General features: G+C 41.2%; 1 protein-coding gene across 2 annotated transcripts in view; it reads right to left on the reverse strand.

The window, feature by feature from the left end:
• Positions 1–10,616, reverse strand: part of CUNH21orf58 (chromosome unknown C21orf58 homolog) — a 42,819-nt gene extending 32,203 nt beyond the window's left edge. Inside the window, exon 1 of one of the 2 annotated variants that reach the window (XM_077448177.1) lies at positions 10,387–10,616. The gene's annotated coding sequence lies outside the window, so the exon portion shown is untranslated. The remainder of the gene's footprint in view (positions 1–10,386) is intronic. The other variant, XM_077448176.1, reaches the window with a different exon arrangement.
• Between the last annotated feature and the right edge of the window lie 262 nt (positions 10,617–10,878).

The raw sequence follows: 10,878 nt of genomic DNA on the forward strand, positions 1-10,878 counted from the left end.
GTTACCTTAGAACGAGGCGTTGGCATCTGATCCCGGTCACCGCCGAGGGAGCTGACATTTTCCCCTCGGCGTGTTTTACGCTGTGAGGTGGCCGGAGCCACGATGACGTCACTTCTGCGCATGCACGTGGGAGTCTTCTTTCCAGCAAGGTCCATCAGCATCCCCCGGACCTTCAGCCAGACCTTCACAGCGCATGCGCTGCTGACGTCAACGGGTGCATGCAAAGTGAATATCTCCTAAAACGTACAGGTTTGGCAGATATTAATTTTACCCACAGGTAAGCCTTATTATAGGCTTACCTGTAGGTAAAAATGTAAAAATGGGTATACAACCATTTTAATAAGTGCCTGTGGCAGGTGTAGCTGCTCATATTAACCCTCTCTGCAACACAATGGTCATTGCTGAGAGTGAATTGAGGGGGGCAGAGGACTTCGGATTTCAACCTAGCACAGCGGTCACCAGCACTATTCATTCTTGGTAAGCACTATCCCCGGTGTTGTTTGTAAAAAAAAAAAAATCACTAAACTTCAGCTGTAAATGTAACTGTAATCTGCACTATTAAAACATTAATAAACAAATAAAAAATATATTTTTTACATTTTTATGTGTAGAGATGTAAACAGCAGTCATAACATGGTACAATACCCCATACATTTTTACGTATTGTTGTGAATTTATGAAGAAATAATATATGTTATAATATTCTGATGGAGATGTTACAATTCAAATAGACAAGACAGATGAACTAAAAGGTCTTTGTAAGTTCAGATGTTTTCCATGTTTTCAATGGATCAAATATTTTCTACAAACTTTGTGCTGAAACAGAATTGCGGGAACAATAAGGTCCCATTTCAAAAAACAAAGAAGATGTGTATCGTCTGTGGTTTGTAAATAAAAGCGACAAACACAGCCATAGAAAAAAAGTTACACAAATACGTGACTAGACTGTTATCACATAGAAATTACCCTCACCTGGCCGAAACCATTGTGTTCAAGTGAGGAACTGTTTAAATAGCTAACACTTTGGCTAACACAACTCATTGTGTGAATTTTTAGGACTTGTGGACGCAGCTAAACTATCTAAATATCCATTGATTCTGTCCAAAGCTCACTCCAACTGTACAGTCAGTATGTTTAACCACTTTCAGACCGGACCATTTTGCTGGCTTAAGACCAGACCGCTTTTTGCGATTCAGCACTGCGTCGCTTTAACTGACAATTGCGCGGTTGTGCGACGTGGCTCCCAAACAAAATTGACGTCCTTTTTTTCCCACAAATAGAGCTTTCCTTTGGTGGTATTTGATCACCCCTGCGGTTTTTATTTTTTGCGCTACAAACAAAAATAGAGCGACAATTTTGAAAAAAAATCATTATTTTTTACTTTTTGTTATAATAAATATCCCCCAAAAATATATATAAAAAAAACATTTTTTTCCTTCAGTTTAGGCCGATACGTATTCTTCTACATATTTTTGGTAAAAAAATTGCAATAAGCAATTATTGATTGGTTTGCGCAAAAGTTATAGCATTTACAAAATAGGGGATAGTTTTATGGCATTTTTATAAAAAATTTTTTTTACTAGTAATGGTGGCGATCAGTGATTTTTATTGTGACTGCGACATTATGGCGGACATATCTGACATTTTTGACACATTTTTGGGACCATTGTCATTTATACAGCAATCAGTGTAATACAAATGCATTGATTCCTGTGTAAATGACACTGGCAGTGAAGGGGTTAACCAGGGGTGGCAGTGTAGGGATTGAGTGTTCCTAGGGGCGTGTTACTAACTGTGGGGGGCTGGGCTTTGTGTTAGTGAACACTGATCTCTGCTCCAATCACATGGAGCAGAGATCAGTGTCACTTGTTGCTAGGCAGAACGGGGAGATGCTATTTTACAACAGCATCTCCCCATTCAGTCTCCCCGTGAGACGATTGTGGGTATGCCCGGGACCCGCGAGCGCGATGGCAGGGTGGCCACAGGGTATGCCACGGGACCCGCGAGCGCGATGGCAGGGCGGCATTTAAAAATAGAAGTACCTGTACGCCAATATGCCTGCCCGTGCCATTCTGCCGACGTACATCGGCGTGCGCCGGTTGGGAACTGGTTAAAATTATTTTGTTATAAGGTAAAAAATATAAGGTTGTGATGTAGGACAAATTATAAGTAGAAGTGTTTTAAGAAACTAATCAGCATTATGAAAGTCACCTAATCGTGATTATAACCATATAAGAATTTAAACTATGTTTAGATTAACACATACTCATTGTATATATCAGAATTATACATTTATCCATATAGATAATCATTGCGTGTGATATTGAATGATATATATAACCTGCGTCCTTCCTATATAGACCAGATTTAAAAGATATACATTTATATATAGATATAGAACCATTTTATGTGATGTAGATGAATTAACTTTATACTGAGTGTATTTTATATTAGATCGATTACCAGAATACTTAAAGGTATATATTCTTCTCACCATTATGCAAAATAATACACATTATAAAAATAGAATATAATAACTTAAAGCGGTAGTAAACCCGCATTTTTTTTTTTTTTTTTTTTAAAACCTGCAAAGCAAAAGGCATAATGAGCTAGTATGCACCGCATACTAGCTCATTATGAAATACTTACCTTAGAACGAGGCCCCGACATCTCGCCCGATCCACGCCGAGGAAGCCGACATGCTCCCTCGGCGTCTCTTCCGGGTATCGCGGCTCCGGCGCTGTGAGTGGCCGGAGCCGCGATATCGTCACTCCCGCGCATGCGCGCGGGAGATTTAAATCCGGCCGGACGAGCGCTGCCGGATTTTCGCGGAGAGAACCCCCTTGTGCGCATGCGCCGCTGCAGTCAGCGGCGCATACCGAGGGGAATATCTCCTAAACCGTACAGGTTTAGGAGATATTTTTTTTACCTACAGGTAAGCCTTATTATAGGCTTTCCTGTAGGTAAAAGTTAAAAAAGTGGGTTTACTTCCACTTTAAAGAGATAAACTCCAAACACATGTGAGACACCTGGTGGTTGAAGTTGATATTACCTTAAAATCATTGGGCTCCCAGAAAAGGCTAATTATTAAGTCTTGCCTACTAATAGAAAAGAAGCCATAAATTTTGGGCTGGGCATATTATAAGTTTTATGATCTTATTGTCTGAGAGGGTATTTAGAAGCAAGAAAGATGTCATGAAGAGAGACACGCTGAGGGACCCTCCCTAAAAGACACTCAGGGACACATCCTGAGGGGGACACTGGGAGCTACACACACTCCCAGACAGACTAACACTCATGCACCATGCATGAATACATATTTTGACATTCATGAAGATTCCTGAACCCGGATCCTTGGAACTCGGAGGTCGCAAGAAGTAATTACGTTTTAAGAGTATCTATTTTGAAAGCCAAGGCATCCATCTTAAAAATCCTGGTAACCAGAATTCCAGACTAGTAGTCATTTGGAATGGGTAATTATGTCATGTTGATTTTATCTTGTATGTTCTCTTAAATATTGATGTATTGAATATTCTACTATTGACAATCGTTCTCCCGAATCAATAACCGCCTTTTAGATTTTTTCTCTAAAGATTAAATTTTTCATTATATGTTTTTTTGCATAGTTGGCACTTTTGACAAAACAAGCCTAATTTATTTCACATGGTTAACCACTTACTTACCTGCAGTATAGTAATGGTTGGACGTGTGAAATACAGACGTTCTGTTTAATTGTCATTCTCACAAGGTTATTGATTCTACTGAGAAGTTAGCATGGTAGTATTATGTCAAAAGGACTGCACGCCCATTTTGCAGGTGTTTCTATGGATTTTCAAGATGTTCATGTAACACAATCAGTATTTTAATTTCATGTAAATATCTGTTTTTTGTCAACCAATGAATATAACTATTTTGTATGATCACATGTCTCCATAAATAAGTTTCATATGTATAGACTGTGTCATATAGACTGATTTTGTTTCTTAAAAATATCTTTGTTAAAAATCACTTAATAATAAATACTGTGTGGGAAAACTGTACTTAACCAGTTCCCGACCGGTGCACACCGATGTATATGGCATATTGGCATACAGGTACGTCCATTTTTATATGCCGCCCTGCCATCGTGTGCGCGCTGCTGGCAGCGCACTCGCATGCCGGTCGGGACCCCCGTGAGTCTGGTCGCGGGTCCCGCGAACTCAATCGCCGTGGGCATACCCGCGATCGTCTCACGGGGAGACTGAACGGGGAGATGCCGTTGCCTAGCAACAAGTGAAGCTGATCTCTGCTCCATGTGATTGGAGCAGAGATCAGTGTTCACTAAAACAAAGCCTAGCCCCCCACAGTTAGTAACACACCCTAGGAACACTTAACCCCTACACTGCCACCACTTGGTTAACCCCTTCACTGCCAGTGTCATTTACACAGGAATCAATGCATTTGTATAGCACCGATTGCTGTATAAATGACAATGGTCCCAAAAATGTGTCAAAAATGTCTGATGTGTCCGCCATAATGTCACAGTCACAATAAAAATCGCTGATCGCCGCCATTACTAGTAAAAAAAAAAATTATTAATAAAAATGCCATAAAACTATCCCCTATTTTGTAAACGCCATAACTTATGCGCAAACCAATCAATAATCGCTTATTGCGATATTTTTCCCAAAAATATGTAGAAGAATACCTATTGGCCTAAACGGAGGGAAAAAAATGTTTTATTATATATTTGTGGGGGATATTTATTATAACAAAAAGTAAAAAATAATGCGTTTTTTTCAAAATTGTCACTCTATTTTTGTTTATAGCGCCGCAAAAAAATAAAAACCGCAGGGGTGATCAAATGCCACCAAAAGAAAGCTCTATTTGTGGGGAAAAAAGGACATCAATTTTGTTTGGGAGCCACGTCGCATGACCGCGCAATTGTCAGTTAAAGCGACGCAGTGCCAAATCGCAAAAAGTGGTCTGGTCTTAAGCCAGCAAAATGGTCCGGTCTGAAAGTGGTTAAAAAGCACAACAGTATAGAAATATCTCTCTAGTGCTGGGCGCCAGTGACTATCATCACATGTGTGAGCCTGACCAGAAAGGATTTAGGGATTATAAGTTCTTCAGACCGGTGTTTCCTTTGCGTGATATGAAATCTGGACTACACATCCCAGGGATCCTTGCTATAACCTGAAGAGACTCATGGGAGAAATTATAAAAGGGTCCGGAGATCCGCACCGTGCTCTTTTATTCCTGGGGCTTGCTGTGCACACATCTCCCCGTGCGGTAGGGGAGAGGCTGCGGCATACATGCCGTGAACGAGTGATTCCAACCCGCCTTCAGCCATGGGTCATAGCCGGTTCTTTACTGAGGGGCGTCTCTTCCAGGATCGCTGTCTGCAAGGAATATGCCGGTCTGGTAGTTGGTGAGAGGGCAATTTCACAACCTTCGCAAGCCTTCTTTGCTACTATACCCAAACAATGTGTAAAGACACCTTTACCTTGGAAACACTTTATTGCATTACTTTTTGGAACACTGTACATAGACACTTTTACTTAAAACCACTTCAATGAGTAACGCTAGTTTGAGCCCCTCGACTATTACCACACCACTGTGCCTTATTGGATACAATCTAATGAGCTTCAACTGCCAGTGAAGACTTTCAGGCCTGAATCTTGGACACTGTTGGACCCCTTTCACACCACACAGCCCATAGCGTCGGAGGTAAAACGCTGATATTTTTAGCGGCGTTTTACCTCCAGAATTGCAGCGCATTTCGGCCGCTAGCGGGGTGCTTTTACCCCCCGCTAGCAGCCGAGTAAGGGTTAAAACCGCCAGCAATACGCCGCAATAGCAGCGTTTTGCCAGCGGTATTACAGCGCTGCCCTATTGATTTCAATGGGGAGCAGCGGTGGAGGAGCGGTAAACACACCGCTCCTTCACCACTCCAAAGAAGCTGCTGGCAGGACTTTTCCTGACGTCCTGCCAGCGCACCGCTGTAGTGTGAAAGCCCTCGGGCTTTCACACTACAGACAATGGTGCAGCTTTTTTAGGGCGGAATTGCAGGCGCTATTTCTAACGCTATAGCGCCTGCAAAACGCCCTGGTATGAAAGGGGTCTTGTTATTACCATACAAAGGGCCCTACTCTATCCCCTTTTTCAGCTGATCTCTCATTAGAATATAAATGTTGAATAGGCCAGCCTGGGGTTCCCCTTTAGTGTGAGACTGCCTGTCCTAGATAGCTAACCTTTTACTGCCTTTACAGGTTATGCTTCAAGTGGTAATTTATAGTACATATTTGTAAATTGTGTTTGTGCCATTGTACTGTTTTAAGCTGCCCTTTAGGGGAATTATTCTTCTGAGTCTGGGCTGTTATCCAGCACTCGGCTGACCAATTCCCCTTTTCTGTGTATCAATAACACATCACTTACTCCAGTAAAAGAGTATATACCATAAACATATTCGAATTGTGTGATATGTCATTTAAAGGTGTTGTGGAAGATGTCTGAACCCAGAGTGTCAGGTGGGCTGGAATGTTCACAGGATCATGGCGAGGCAGAAGAACAGGTAAATCCTAGCAGTCCCCAAGGGGCCCGTGCTACAGTACATATGCATTTGACCAGCTATAATAAAAACAAAGGCCTTAAACAGTATACCAAATAAAAGGTTCATGCACACGGGTATAACAGGGAGCCTGTCTGCGTTCAGGGGCAGCCCATAAGTACCACTCAGATGTGTGTATACAGGTCCGGGACAGGGGTTGGGCAGGAGGGGCAGCTGCCCTGGGTGCAGTGAAGCAAGGTGGCAAAGAAATGACACAAGGTGGTACACCCATTCTACGGCATGTATTATCAGTGGGGGAGGGGGAAGCAAGTCTGGGTCCTTGCCCTGGGCACTGGACAACCCTGTCCCATTAATGTGTGTATATACCTGTAGGTGTACAGTCACTGCATATTTCAGCCTGTATGGTCCTCTTGCAGCTGGGTGCATGAAGCCAAATAGTTGTCACAAACAAAGCTGGGTTTCTACTCCTGGAGGAACAGAAATTTTGATGCCCAGAACAACATCCCCCATTTTGTTCAATAAATTTGTGGTTTTAAAAAAAACGAAATCACACTATTTAGCCTTCTTTGTTACTATATGTGTATGAGGAAACAGTGCTATTGGGCAGTCCAGGATCCCACAGCAATCACAGAGGTGGTTCATATGCGTGGTTTGACCAAAAGCAAATGTGAGGTCATATGCTCAGGGGTGAGTGGCTATTACCTAAGAGTGTGCACACTTCAACACTTGTGGATCACCTCAACATAGGATTTATTTTATGTTTGATAAGCACTTTATATTACACTGACCCATGAGACCTAGGCCCAGTGTATCACAATTGTTTGCACTATAGCACTTTATTTTCACAATTTGTCACTTTATATCATTCAGGGTTTACTATAGGGATGAGCTTCGTGTTCGAGTCGAACATACGTTCGACTCGAACATCGGCTGTTCGCTCGTTCGGCGAATTCCGAACGTTATGGGCCGTTTGCACCAAATTCGTGTGGCGCTCACGCCCCACAATGCACTGCGGTGGCGCAGTGCATTGCTGGCTCATGATTGGCCAAGCATGCACTGTGACCCCGCATGCTTGGCCAATCACAGCGCCGGCAGCGAGGAGAGCCATGATTGCCTGTGGCCAATCATAGCTCAGGCTGTGTAGTACACGCCCCACACTATAAAATGCCGCCAGCGCGGAGGCCTTGTGTAGTGTGTTGGCATCTGTAGCAGTTAATGGGTGTTCTGTGTACCTTCAACACAGTATACACCGATCGTTATCGGACGATTTTTCGTTCTTGCTCTTCTGTAGTGGTTGTTGTCTGCGTGCCCTGACCGCAGTATACACCGATATATTCACCTATATATCTAGCGATATATCTATCTTTTATAATAGAGCTGTCAGTCAGTGTTAGGAGATTGTGCGTGCTGGCTGCGTGCTCTGAACGCAGTAAACGCCGCTATATCCACCTATATAGCTAAATATCTTGCTCGTTTTAAATAGAGCTCTCAGTCAGTGTTAGGAGATTGTGCATGCTGTCTGCATGCTCTGAACGCAGTATACACCGCTATATCCACCTATATAGCTAAATATCTTGCTCGTTTTAAATAGAGCTCTCAGTCAGTGTTAGGAGATTGTGCATGCTGTCTGCGTGCTCTGAACGCAGTATACACCGCTATATCCACCTATATAGCTAAATATCTTGCTCGTTTTAAATAGAGCTCTCAGTCAGTGTTAGGAGATTGTGCATGCTGTCTGCGTGCTCTGAACGCAGTATACACCGCTATATCCACCTATCTAGCTAAATATCTTGCTTGTTTTAAATAGAGCTCTCAGTCAGTGTTAGGAGATTGTGCATGCTGTCTGCGTGCTCTGAATGCAGTATACACCGCTATATCCACCTATATAGCTAAATATCTTGCTCGTTTTAAATAGAGCTCTCAGTCAGTGTTAGGAGATTGTGCGTGCTGTCTGCATGCTCTGAAAAAGACGGACGGCAAAACAAATTATACAGGGGTGATAACCCTTCCCTATGTTTTCCAAAAAGCTTAAAAATAGTTTTTTTGACTGGAGTTACACTTTAAAAATGTACCAGTTGAAAATTACAAACCGATTCAACTTAACACAACAAACCTACACAGTCCCTGTCTTGTTTGCACCACCTGTATACTGCTGTTCTGAGTATATAGGGCCTGGGGGCCACACGTATTTCCTTTTTTTAATATGGGTACGGGGTTCCCCTTAATATGCGTACAAGACCCAAAAGGGGCTGGTAATGGGCAGGGAGGGCTACCCATGCCATTTTTCTCAATGATTTTCAACCATATTGCAGGAACCAGATATAACATTAAAACCGCAAGCTGCTTTAAATGACGTTATTTCCGTTAAATGTCATTTTGTGCAGGGACTGTTCTAAACACCGGAAACACGTGGCACTTCACAGGCATACTACAGACACCCCCCAGGCACCATATTTTCACTTTTTTTTTTTTCATTTTAATCGTCATTAAAATCAGTGCTCCCGCCAAAACGGCCGTTTTTAAAAGTTTTTTTGCAGTGACCCATGTCCCCTGGGGCAGGAGCCAGGTCCCCAAACCCTTTTTAGGACAGTATCTTGCATATTAGCCGTTAAAATTAACACTTTTAATTTCGAACGTTCGAGTCCCATAGACTTCAATGGGGTTCTAACGTTCGTACGAATTTGGGGTCCGTTCGAAAGTTCTGGTGCGAACCGAACCGGGGGGTGTTCGGCTCATCCCTAGTTTACTATAATGAATTTATGATTGAATCCTGTCAGTGTGCATTTGATTATCTCAATCGTGTCAATTTAACTTGTGTGATTTTGTATTTCTACACTTCAGTATTATATAGCACTATTGTCAATTTTTTATTGCTGTATAAGCAGTGTTTATATCATTTACAGTTTATATGATTTTGCATGTGAGCATTCTATACACTATAGAAGTACATTGCACTATTGTCACTTTATTTACCCACTGCTGTTTAAAGTGTTTATATCATTTTGATAGCGCAGCAATCCTTTTTAGACATTTATGTAATGACTTACATCTTCTTTGCCTAGACGAGGAATGAGGAAGTGTTTGACTCCATCGCAAAATAATGGTATTTAACATAAAAAAAGTTTTCAAATGTGTAAGAAGAATGGGGGTAGCAGAGGAGGGGAAGTACATGCCATGGGTGAAGGTCCACTTTTAATAGGTCTTCATTCTACATAGTTTTGGTAAATCTCAAAGCAATCGTACAGTCAGATTATATTGTGTATTACTGAGTTTAAACTGGCCATACACTGTATTTTTTGATAGTCCAAACTGATTAGATCTACAACTATCTACTAAAATGTATAAATTAAATTGATTATTTAGGTTGTTTTTTTATATATATATCTAGTGGCTTAGTAGTTAGTACTTTTGCCTTGCAGCACTGGTGTTCCTAGTTTGTATAGCAGTCAGGACACCATCACTAGTTTGCCTGTTTCTTGCGTATTTAAATTTCCATCCACATTCCAAAAACATGTTGGAAAGTTTATTTGTATCTGTTCAAATTGGCCCTAGTATGGGTATGTATGCATGTGCCATAGAGACCTTAGATTGTAAGCTCCTTGAGAGCAGGGACCTACGTGAATGTACAATATGTAGAGAACTTTGTGAATTGTTGGTGCCTTATACATACTTGTAATAAATAAATCTAAATACAATTCATGAAATGATGTCATAGTCAAAATATGTATATCTAAGGGAACAAAAATGAGAACCTTTCTATATTTTCATCTTTTTGCACACATTTTTAATGTCGCTATCACAATTCATACTATTAAAAAATGAAATAAAACATTTACCTGTATATGTCTTCCTGGCAGTCCAATGAAAGTTTCTGGCTTTATTGACGGAGTCTCTTTGTCCTGTTAATTGCTACCACTGTAAACAATCTGGTCTCTAAGGCATGTGACTGGTCGAGCCCAACCTCTTCTACACCTAGTATCAGCATTCTTTGTAATCTGTGCATTGTGTGTTGCATACATAGTGACAGTTCACTTTATTTGATGCCACTTAGAATCTCCTCATTAAATTATCAGTCTAACCATAACGGTTGCCAAGGATGTGCCTGTAAATAAACAAAAAGAGCCAACTATTTTTTTTCATCATCAGCAAATAAAAGGAGTTGAAGGCATACATGAGGCTCCCCTAGACCCTCAGGTTAAATCTATCTACTCAACTGGAGGGTATACTCGATATTGCATATTTTGATATAATATATATATATATATATATATATATATATATATATATATATATATATACACACACATACACAGTTTCTATTTCTGCAA

The sequence above is a fragment of the Lithobates pipiens genome, unplaced genomic scaffold (genome assembly GCF_037356315.1).
Source record: "Lithobates pipiens isolate NorthernLeopardFrog02 unplaced genomic scaffold, aLitPip1_a1.2 Scaffold_22, whole genome shotgun sequence".
NCBI lineage: Eukaryota > Metazoa > Chordata > Amphibia > Anura > Ranidae > Lithobates > Lithobates pipiens.